This window comes from Sebastes umbrosus, chromosome 14 (genome assembly GCF_015220745.1).
Source record: "Sebastes umbrosus isolate fSebUmb1 chromosome 14, fSebUmb1.pri, whole genome shotgun sequence".
Taxonomy (NCBI): Eukaryota; Metazoa; Chordata; class Actinopteri; order Perciformes; family Sebastidae; genus Sebastes; species Sebastes umbrosus.
In genome coordinates, this window is record NC_051282.1 from 22266289 (window position 1) to 22278928 (window position 12640).

Below are 12640 nucleotides of genomic sequence, written 5' to 3' on the forward strand. Positions count from 1 at the left end.
ATATGCTATATAATGTATTTATTAGGGATTACCAAATGATTTGTAAAACATCTATAAACATTACATAGGTAGATGGGCCATAAACCAATTATTAACCATCTATTTTAATATTGTTTATAGACTCTTTACAAAGTATTTATGAACCTTTTAATACGGTTTACAAACCAATTAACAAAGTGTTACAAAATATATATCTATACCTATATATGTTTCACAAACAATTTCTTTACAAATATTTTAATCATTAACAAATACTTATATATTGTATATAAGATGTTATGTGCAACAATAATAACAGAAACTATAAATTCTTAATAATTAGTATTAACTAATTTCAATTAACTATCAATTTACCATTTATAAATGATTGTTATTATAAAATGTTACCCTTAAGGGCAAGGATTTCTTATTTTGTGATGGTAAATTGAAAGTCGGAAATGTACGGACTCCGGAGTGGCCATAGAGATTATATATATATATATACATATATATATATATATTTTTTTTTTTTGAGGCCACAATTTACTCATTTGTGCACACAAGATATAATTTGTTCTTTCAATTTAATTAATTTGTGCGCAGAGGTTAGTGTACATACAGAGAGCCAGCAGCACCCCGCTGCAGTCTCTAACTGGAGTGATGTTGCATGCTGTCAAGCCACAAAAGCGCACAGCAAACCAGCTGGTTACCCATAATGCAACCAGCATCAGACTATTACAAAATAACCACAGAACCCCCCCCCATGCTACTGTGCACATTAAACATGTCATTTTGATTCATTATTCTACACAGATTCTTCTGCACATCAACAGGTGTGTACAAACTGGTTGCATAAACCAGCGGATCTGCTGTGCGTAATTGTGGCTTGACAGCTGGCTTTCTGTACACTTATCTCGTGTGCACACGTTTTAATTAAATTGACGGAACAAATTATATCTTGTGCACAAATTAGAAAATTGTGGCCTCAATATATCTATATATATTTCTTTCTAAAGCCACTCCTGGGCTCCATAATTAAGAGTGTTAGTCGAATAAAACAATTTGAAGACATCACCTTGGGTTTTAAGAAGATTGTAATGGACATTTATCACTATTTTGACATTTTATAGTGAAAATAAGTATCAATTAAACAATCATTTTTTTTTTGTTGCAGCTCTATTGCAAATTAAAGGCCTGACATTGAGATGATATACAATATATGTTTGATGTCATATTTGCTTTAACAGTTGCAAAATACTTTGGATTTAGGTTAAAGATCTTGGTCATAATGATTGTTCTATTCTCTCTACTGGTTGTAAAAACGTCCTTAACGCAATTTTAATGAAAGGGATTGGGGACAAAATACACAGTTCTCATTCTGTGTAAAAACGCATGTAGCAACTCATAATTTTATAACTGCGCATAATGTGATAATCAGCACATAATGTATGAAAACCATGAGCGCATAACGTAATAACAGTTTTGTGCATAATGTCATAAAGTTATTTGATTATAAACTAAGCACAAAATAAAGTAAAGGCTCTGTCCTTGTTTCAGTCCTCAGCCCTGACAATTGTGATACTATAATGTAAAGTTGGTGGTTTGTGGGTCGGGTCAGTTTGGGTGGTTGAGTAACACATATTTTTACATATTGGGTGGGCGGATTGGCTCTCACAATGGACCGCTGGGTGCAACTGAACCGTGCATCAGTAATGAGCGCAGTCAGAAGGACTCAAACTAACTGCAAAGCTGCATTCTTAATCATTAAACCTGCGTTTTTCATCAGATGATAAGATACAATAATTTAATAATAATTTATGTGAAATAAGTTTGACTAAAATCTAATGACTTTTCAGTCACTAAAACTGAAGGATAAAAATGACTAAAAATGTGACTAAACTAATAAGCATTTTCATTTTAAGACTAAGACTAAATCTAAAATAGCTGCCAAGATTAACACTGCCACTGGCTAGCTCTGCACTGCGCTCATACAGCGATTACATCGGCGTGGTTCCCCCTCAGGTAAACACGGTTAGCTCTGTTGCTGTTGTTTCCACTGTTAGCACTTTAAGCTGCGAGCCATGCGGAGGCAATAGAAATGCTCTGAATTTCGTAGAATAGACGACCTTTAAGAAGTCATTTTTACACAGAACGAGGATTTTGTCCCCCATCACTTATGACTGAAATCACTTATCAGCCAGCATGGAGAGAAGAAATTATTACAGAGACCAAAAGCTCCTTCAAGGTATATATATTGGCATGCGAGTATCAAGATAGATTTGAATTGGTTTAATGACAAAGCTAATAATCTATGTGACTTTATTAAAGTTTGGATAAACTATCTATTCTACACTGACATTTTCATTGTCTGTGGTTAAAATGGAGTAGCTTACAGATCTCGTCTTTTTTTAAACATGCAATGTTATCTTGATCTCTTCATGTTCTGTATGAAACCCAGGATGTCGAGTTTGTAACGTGACCTGTACAAAGTGCCATAATAAAAGCTAGCTGAGTCAAAAGAATCATTCTTTTTTGAGTTTTTGCTTCATAATGTTTGTCCCTCCTACGTAACGCCTGCAGTTTCCTCTAACACTTTAATGTCAAAATGTTTAATGTGTGTGTGTTTACCTCTCAGCTGTTCTTGGCTTCAGCGCAGTTCATTAAGTGCATCTAAAGCTCGGCTTGTTTCCACGAGAGCACTCCGCACATCACATCTCGATCAGCGTTGTTTTCCAGGTGGTCTGCACCGGGGAGAGATTGTCACAGTGATAGATTAGTCGAAAACAAGTCGAAGCTCTGGAAAGAATTTAAATGTACTTCAGAGGAAACAGAGCTTCAAACTATTAAATTTCTTCACTGTGGTAAAATACTGACAAAATACTTAAAAATATATATACTAAATACTAGGGGTGTAACGATACATTGATCTGGATCGATTCAATGATCAACAATCCAAAATCATCGATGCAAAGTGAAAATATCAATACATATCATCTTTAAGATACGCCTTTATTTTTAAATTCCCACTTGATATTTATTATTTTTATTAAATAGTCTGAAACAGCTAAGTAATAAAATTGTCAAATAAGATTTTTGTGATTTTATATAAAATTTAACAGATTGTGTTAAATACGCATAATGATATTATGTCATATCAATCGCAGGTCCCTGAACTGAATTGAAATCTTATCGTGGCAGGATTTATAATATCAGCAAATATCACATTGTTCCCCAAAGAATCAATATAATATCGTCTTGTGATTTACACCTCTGCTAAATATATTACTCACATAAATATGTAAAGAAGTCCTTTCATGTCACGTTCTACTCTACTACATTTCAGAGGGAAATATTGTACCTTTTACTCACAGCTTTAATTTAGAAATTAAGATTTTTGCGCACAAAACATACAAAGACCTCATAAAAGTTTTGTTAGAAATTAAACTACCTGACAGTATATACAGCTGAAATGATTAGTTGATTGACAGAAAGTTAGCCAATTTGGACATTATTTTTTATAATCATTTTATCAGAAGCAGCTAATCTTCAAATTTGAGAAGCTGGAACCATGGATGAAGGTGTCACTCTGGACTCTGGGATATTGTGACAGCATTTCTTATTATTTTCAGAATTTTTACAAACCAAGCAATCGATTAATGGAGAAAGTAATCAGCATATTATTCCATAATGAAAATAATCATTAGTTGCAGTCTTATACAAAATTATTCAAAATGAGCTCCACTTCAACGACAGTAAAAAAAACAGTAAAATCCTTCTTTTACATTAATGCATGAGTAATAATCTCATGATATAATATAGTATAACCATCACAGGTCTGCATTGAGTACTTCAAGTATATTTTTCTAGATTATACTTACATACTTTTACTGAAGCAACATTTTCAATGCAGGACTTTTACTGTTTATGTAGAAATCTTCCCTTTAATACAAGGAAAGCCTAAATTGAAAAAGAGTTTGCCTTAAAGATCAATAACAATCAGTTCTGTGTTGTTCAGCTCATCATCATTGAAATATACAGGTGTCTAGTGGTAGTCCATGTATCAAAAGACTTAAGAGGTATCACAGCAGATTCCAATCCTTTGTTTTGAAATGTGCTACATGGATCACTGTTTTTCTTTGAGATGAATCTAAATATTATATTTAATATAAAAAGATAATAAACATGACGACAAGCTTGATGTATATAGCTGGTTATCATGATTAGAATAATTACCTGTGGAGTCTAAAACGTATTGCCTTTTTAAGACTTTCCTGTAATAAACACCTTTTTGGACTTTGCACTAATTCTCTTTATTACGGTCCCCATTCAGTTTCTGTAATTGAAAAAAGATAGGAAGCCCATTATTCTGCCTGTGGAGCGCAGGTTTTCACTAAGTTTTGTGGGGGTTCATCATCAACTCTCTTTCTCTGTCTCATATGCAATTACCTCCTGTGACTCCTGAGACTGCTGCTGACAGAACCAATTGAACTGGGTAACAATCATTCTAATTAGTGAAGCAGCTCCGCTGAGAAAATTAAACTATGTTAGTGTGAAGATGTGCTGAGGCTGCACACAGAACCACTGACGTTCATTATGGACAAACAAAATATGCTATGATTCATGTGTATAGTATGTCGAAAAAAAGTAATAGTATAGTATGTTGAAAAAAAGTCATAGTATAGTATGTAGATTTTTTTTTTAAAAAGTCAAAGCATAGTATGTTGAACAAAAAATTAAAAAAAGTCATAGTATAGTATGTCGAAAAAAAGTCATAGGATAGTATGTCCAAAAAAGTCATAGTATAATATGTCAAAAAAAAGTCATAGTATAATATGTCAAAAAAAGTCATAGTATAGTATGTCGACATTTTTTTTTAAAAAGTCATAGTATAGTATGTCAAATATATATATATATATTTTTTAACAAGTCATAGTATAGTATGTCAAATATATATATATATATTTTTTAACAAGTCATAGTATAGTATGTCAAATATATATATATATATTTTTTAACAAGTCATAGTATAGTATGTCAAATATATATATATTTTTTAACAAGTCATAGTATAGTATGTCGAAATTTTAAAAAGAAAAAGTCATAGTATAGCATGTCCAAAACAGGTCATAGTATAGTATGTCGAAAAAAAGTCATATTATTGTATGTGGACAAAAAGTCATAGCATAGTATGTCAAAATTAAAAAAAAAAAAAAAAAAAGTCATAGTATAGCATGTCCAAAAAAAGTCATAGTATATAGAATGTCGAAATAAAAAAAAAAAAGTCATAGTATAATGTGTCGAATACTTTTTTTTTTTAACAAGTCATAGCAAAGTATGTCGAAAAAAAATCATAGGATAGTATGTCAAAAAATAGTTTAAAAAGTCATAGTAAAGCATGTCGAAACTTTTTTTTTAACAAGTCATAGTATAGTATGTCAAATTCTTTTTTTCCAAAATTCCTGAAATTGGGAACTAGCCCTGTGAGCCTTTGTGTAATTTACAGTTTAATGGCTTTGCAGTCTTTTCACTTAATAAAATTAAATAATCATAACTTATTTTAATATAGCACCTTTCAAAACTACCGTTACAGAGTGCTTTACAAACAAGGACAAATAAAAGAAAGGAGGAGAACAATTAAATACAAAAGCATATTCGAAGTTGCTCAGGTAAGCTATTCCAAAGGGTTGGAGCTCTAACAGCAAACGCCATGTCACCCTTCTTCATCCTTGACCGGAGAATAGCTAACAGGGCCTTGTCAAAGGACCTCAGGCTATGGCTGGTGAGTAATGAAAGCTCAGCCAGGCAACTCGGTGCCTTACCATGCAGGACCTTAAAAGTCAAAACTAAAATGTTGAAATCAATTCTAAAATGGCCAGACGGCCAGTGGAAGCTAAAATAGGGGAGACGTGATCATGCTTTTGTGATTTGGTTAAAAGTCTGTTGGCTGCGTTTTGGACACCTTAAAAGATGTGTATTCATGTTTTTAACAATCTTGTTGTGAAAATATATTATTATTATCATCATCTATTTTGCACATGATGCTACACCTTTTATTGATGATATTTACTAACAATCTTTTATCTCGTTCATGCCTTATTTATTCCTTGTAAATATGTGGGTAGTCTTTCTTTTTTTTTAATAAAATGCACCATTTGAGGACAAATGCAATTCCGTTATGCTTGCATAATGACAATAATGTTCTTGAATCTTTATTTGTCATATCTATATCTACACTCATTTTGCTATTGAGACTTTAGCTTAAAGAGGCTGTGTTAATGCAGTTGTGTCAACTCAAAAGGAAAGACTACTCAATCTAGATATTAGATAAATCAGATTCTTAGCTAACAGAAAATGATTGTTTGCAGTTCTTGTGCACGCTGAGAGCATCTACTAAGATTTCCTCAAGGACAAAACAAAACGAGAGGTCAAATACAAAAATAGTTAAAGTACAGAGTGGAACCATGCAGAGAATTGTAATTAGTTGTGTGTTTATTTTCATTTAATGATTAATGGTATTTTCTAATAGTTTCAGATAGGGTTTGGATTCTCTCTGTCTGCTCATAATGGGGCTTTTTAGAAGATTTAACATTTTAAACCTAATTAACTGAGGGCAGAAGGCAATATAACGGTGGTTTAAGACATCAACATTTTGTAATAGAGTGACTAAATTAGTGATAGAGTGTGTTCTGAGGCATGGATAGCAGATAAATAATAAAAAAAAGATGAACATGAACCTGAGGCGAGCCATTGAACTCATTACGGCCTTGGAGGCGGCTATAATGACGATGATATATTGAGCTATAATTGAATCCGAATTCAATTACAGGTATATGGTGTTTGGCAGAGCAGCCCCTCTGTGTGAGGCAGACTGGATGTAATTCAGCTTCAGGACGCCGGTAGAAGATATAGTGGAATTTATAGATTGGCTCTCATCTGAGAGCTTTTTCTGTAGATGAATGAGATGACCTTCAAGATTTAAGAGGGTGAACTTCTCGCTCATTTTTCTGTTTGAATTATGGGGTAGGATGCAAATCACTCAGAAATAAAAGTGTTTGTCAACTAAAGCATGAACGCCTCTTTTAATTTCGAACAAAAGTTGACCTCTAGCCTATAAATGATTGCAGGAAGATTTGAAAGATGCTCTATCAGAGCATTATTATAGCATCAAATAACAATACAATTTGCACTGTAAAGATATAGAGGAGTAATGTTTACCTGAGCAGAGAATGAAGTCGCTCTCCCTCTGTGTGTGTTGGTTAGAGTTTCTCCGTGCTTTGTAGACATAGCCGGGCACACGACAAGAGGTCACTGCGTTAAATGGAGGTCCGACTGGTATGTAGTCACAGTAGCCCTCCCTCCTGGCCCATCCCTGCTGCTGCTGTCTGCTTCAAGTTTCAAAACACAGGGTTAGAAGTTACACAGACATGTAATATGAAAAAATAAAACATGACATTTTATTTGACATTGTTAAGTGTGACCGTTTTTGTACACTATAATAATCCTGCTATCTATGACAATGTACATTCTGTAAAAGCAAAACTGAAAGTGATTCTAAAACAGTCTTTTATTATTATTATTATATAAAGGTAAAAATGTGACCCTCTCTGGAATCACTATTAATGTGCTAAGGCAGGAGTCCGCAACCTGCGGCTCTTTAACCCCTAGCCAGTGGCTCCCTGTGGATTTTTAAAAAGGGAAATGAATAACTTTTTTTTGTTTACATTTTCATTTTTATTTATCATTGTTGTAGGTCTATGGTACGACGGAGTATTACGGCCACATTGAGGAAAAAAAAATAAAATCTGAGATTTCGAGAATAAGGTCAGAAGTTTAAGAGAAAAAAGTCGTAGTATTATGAGAATAAAGTCATAATATTATAAGGTAGTTATTTTACGTGTTATTTTCTTTTTTTCCTCGTAAAGTTATAATTTTATACTCGTAATATTACGACTTTTTTTCTCGTAAAGTTATTATTTTATTCTCGTAATATTACAACTTTTTTTCTCATTAAGTTATTATTTTATTCTCGTAATATTACAACTTTTTTTCTCATTAAGTAATTATTTTATTCTCGTAATATTACGACTTTTTTCTCTCGTAAAGGTATGATTTTATTCTCGTAATATTACGACTTTTTTCTCGTAAAGGTATGATTTTATTCTAGTAATATTACAATTTTTTTTCTTGTAATATTATGACTTTATTCTGTAAATCTCAGATGTTTTTTCCCTCGATGTGGCCCTAATACTCCGTAGTACATATGCACTTTGGCCCTCACTGCATTAGACTTATATACTATATACTTAGACTATAAACTGTGTTACCTTCATCACAATGCTCAAATGTTTTGCAGCTCCATACAGATTTTTTAATTTTTTTTTGCTAAATGGCTCTTTTGATAGTAAAGGCTGCTGACCCCTGGCCTAAGGGAATAAATGGAGGTTGTTCATGGTGTGATGGTGAGGATAATGTAAAATAACCTCTCATACACATTTGTATCATAAATACAAAAATGACTTAAATGATGGCAAGAATCAGGCTGTCTGCAACAGATCTGGACTTAATTGCTCCCTTTAACATACAAAAAAAAATTATTTAGTTTACAATTAGCCTCTCAAATTGACCATTAGCCTAAACATTATTGCAGGAAGATTTGAGGTGATTCTAGTAATGTCTACCTGAGAATGAAGTCGACCCCCCTCTGGCTCTGTGTGTTAGCTGTAATCCCAGTTTCTCAGTGTTTTAGCATGTTTCCGCCAAGAGATCATTGCGTTAGATGGAGATCCAACTGCTGTCTGCTTCAAGTTTAAAAACACAGGCTTAGAGGTTGCTCACACAACATATACCATGACGCCGCAGGTTACTGTTAGCTCAGTCAGCAGTGTTGCCTTTGTTTACATTGTTAGCACCATTAGCACCGTTAGCACCGTTAGCTCCGAGCCGCGGTCATGCCGTCATGCTCTGTAAACATTTATCTAAAGTACAAACAAAGTCTCATCTTACCTGTTATGTTTGTTGTTTCATTTGTTGCGTGTAAACCGTGATAATATGTCATAAATCAAGCCATAATCCATCTCCTGCTGTGTGGGTTTGTTCAGTGTGAACTGAAGCTCAGTGGCAGCCAGGTGTTGATCAATGAGTTGATTAGTCAGCTACAGACTGAGTCAGTCCAGAGACTCCAGAGCTGCTGCCAGATGCTGTTATTATATTAAAACGTTTATAATCTATAGACCTTGACAATCTTGACAACATAAACAGTCTCAATGGACTGGGCCCCGTTGTATTCCCTGTTGTAATGTTTGGTAATGCACTAGCTGACAGGAAGTAAACTTGAACCAGAGTTGTTGCCGTAGCAACAGAATGGCAATGAAAGGCAGTATATTCGTCCGAAATCGCATACTATGCATGATACTATGCCCTTCATACTCAATATGTGTACTATAGTTCAACATACTTTTGTGTGAATGAACAGTAGTAGGCTATGTATCTTTTCGGACCATTTGGATACACTGAGCAGTAATTTACGTCATCACTTCCTGAGAGCCTCCTTGACGGCTGGGGATGTGTGACCATGGCAACCCCGTGCCATCCTCATGTGACCAAAAACGACGGTTTGCGAAAATCAAAGTCTGAATTAAGACAAAATATATGTTTACACCGAACAAAGTGAAATCTGTTACTTACAGTTAAATTGAAGCGTTATTGGTGTTACAGAGCTTTCTTTCTTTTTATTTTTTTATTTCAAAATGACAGTAGCCTATACATAGTAACAGCAGAAAACATTAAAGGTCCCATATTATGCTCATTTTCAGTTTCCTACTTGTATTTTGTGTTTCTACTAGAACATGCTTACATGCTGTAATGTTAAAAAAAAAACTTTATTTTCCTCATACTGTTAGCCTGAATATGCCTGTATTTACCGTCTGTCTGAAACGCTCCGTTTTAGTGCATTTTGACGGAATTGCAACAGAATTGCGTTGCTAGGCAACAGCTTGGGTCCATGTTTACTTCCTGTCAGCTGATGACATTCACATACACTGCAACCAGGAATAAACTGGGACACATTTAGAATGTTTAAGTTTAAAATTGTGTCAAGGGTCTAAATATTGTATATTCGTGACATCACAAATGGGCAGAAATCCTGACAGCTTGTTTCAAATGCAGAGTTTCTGAATACGGGCTGTGTGTATTTCCCTGTGGATTGAGTGTTTCGATACTTTCACAGTATTTATATAGGACTTAAGCCTACTTTATAATTAAAAAAAAACATGAAAATCTCACTTTTTTATAATATGGGATCTTTAAAGTAAAGCAATTGCAAATCCACAATATGGCCAGTTGTAATAGTGGTAAGTATTGGGACATCCACATATTTTTGTGTAGTTTTGGTCTAGGGCTGTTTTAAAGTAATAAAGTTAAGATTTTCATCATATAAAACCAATTTTGGACACTATTTAAGGTTGGCATTTTGTCTGTCAATTACACCACCTTCCTAACATGAGTGAGCGAGCGAGTGAACTCTGGCAAATGGAGTGGGAAAATTGTCCAGATATACTACGAGCGATGTAACTATAGAGAGAGTGACATTGATTTATGTCCTTTACTGTCAGCTTCGTTGTTGACCGTTTTTTTCAAACGAGCAACACGTTGCTTAGCCTGTTTCGCTGAGGCATGTAGGTAAAGGCATCTTCATTGGGAAAAACTAAAACAATCTGATGTTCGCATCCAGTTAGGAAGAGGTGTTATAGTCATTAAATGTATTTATTTACAATCATTGGTTACCTCTCAATATAATGTCTCGATAGAAAGTTGTTTTTTCTCTATATAAAATTGTTATTGTCAGTGTCTGGGTCCGCCATTCCACACACTGTAGCTCGCTTTAAGTTCCAGACATCACTAACTAAGAAGTGCCAATAAATTGCATGTAAAGGGATCTATTCCCGCATTGGATTCAAAATTCAAAAGATAGGAGCCAGTACACTTCAAAGAAGAGCGGAGGATGTTATTGCTCCCCATAGTTTTGGAATGAGATGCTCAACAATCACGTATGGGGGAATGTGTGGGTGTCTACATACTTTTGACCATATTTAATAACCGAAAATCAAACTGGGAGACACTTCACATGAGGTGTGGTGCTTGCTACACAAAAGACATCTCTTTTTATCACCAAGCTGACCCTATCATTAATGATTATGCATGTGTATATGGCCTCTTTATAATGCCATCAGAGCTATAAAGGAGACAGTGGAGAATATAATCAAGAAAGCTACTATATCACCACTAGATGGCACAAGCAGAACATGAGGCAGCCCAGTTTGGAACAGATATTTTTGGCAGGAGACGGTGTTAAAGATGTTTCCACCCTGAAATAGTTTTGTTATGATAATGTAAACATCCTAATTCTAATTGCCTCCCGGCACCCAGAGCCATGTCACACTCAACTTTGTTTACTCACTCTTGCGCTGTGAGATATGAGATGAAATAAAAAGCTGATAAATATATATTTCTCTGGAGTGATACTGATAAAAGACCACTTGTTATTGAATCACAACTCAACATCTGGTCATGATAACACACAGCGGTGGTCTGCTTCTCCACTATCAGACGGCCTAATCTAATCTGTGCTGCCTCTTAGGTGCTGTACAGCAAGAAGGCCACACACTAATCTCCCCAGATGACTTTTTTCATAATGTAACTTGCTGCAAGTAGATTTTCTCCATGATGGATGAGTCAGAGAACAAATGATTGCAATAGTGGAGGCTCTTTTCTAAAGGTTTCCATGGTGTCCTTGCTTTCATTGCTTCGGCCCAGATCTCCCCCCACAGGCAGTGTTATCTATCACTGTTTGGCACAATACATATTACTGAGGAGCACGCACACACACAATAACACACACCTGTTCCTCCATCCTGATTTTTTTTATTATTAATTTCTCCAATTTTAATTTAAATCAAAATTTTAGTTGCATTGGCAAGATTGAGAAAGTTTTGTGTATCTAGTAGTTTAAAATAACGTGAATAAGAAATGTGTGAGCTCTGCAACCTGTGCTGTGGCGTCACTAGAAAAGTGTGTGTGAGGATTTTCTTTCTTCTCGAAATGAAGGTTTTGATGTAAAGACGATCAATATCTTCATTCACACTCTTACTTGTGTTATTTCAGGGAAAATAAATGAGTAATTTCTTTCCCACTTCAGTTAAAGTGCACAGGCAGTCTTTCTTGGTAACATTTGGTATTTTTAGCCAAGCAAGTGGCGTAGCTCCAGATATTAATATCTCAACAACTAGACTATTATATCAATGTTCATTGTCCCTCAGAGGACGAAGCCTGTTGACTACATATGATGATCCCCTGACTTTTCATCCAGCGCCACCAGCAGGTCAAACTTTCTACTTATTCTGTTAAATATCTCCACATCTACCAGATGGATTGGCATACAATTTGGTACAGACATTCAAGTTTCCTTCACAATGACTTGTTATATCTTTGGTGATCCCTTAACTTTTCATCTAGCACCACCATCAGGTCAAAACTTTGTCCGATACTTTAGTTTATGATCAAAACTTGTGTTTGATGCTATAAGCAATTTTTTTAGCATCCTAACAGCAAAACTAAGATAATATGGTAAACATTATTTCTGCTAAATATCAGAATATTAGCATTG

At 34.6% G+C, this 12640-nt stretch overlaps 1 long non-coding RNA gene across 3 annotated transcripts in view; it reads right to left on the minus strand.

Moving 5' to 3' along the window:
* LOC119502024 overlaps nucleotides 1-9230 on the minus strand; it is a 13957-nt gene extending 4727 nt beyond the window's left edge. For 2 of the 3 annotated variants that reach the window (XR_005209995.1, XR_005209996.1), the window contains exons 1-4: nucleotides 8983-9230; nucleotides 8658-8777; nucleotides 7195-7364; nucleotides 2608-2720 (exon numbers count right to left, since the gene is read on the minus strand). This is a non-coding gene — a long non-coding RNA (uncharacterized LOC119502024). Of the gene's footprint in view, nucleotides 1-1861; nucleotides 2460-2607; nucleotides 2721-7194; nucleotides 7365-8657; nucleotides 8778-8982 lie in introns of those variants that run through there. The other variant, XR_005209997.1, reaches the window with a different exon arrangement.
* Nucleotides 9231-12640: the final 3410 nt, after the last annotated feature.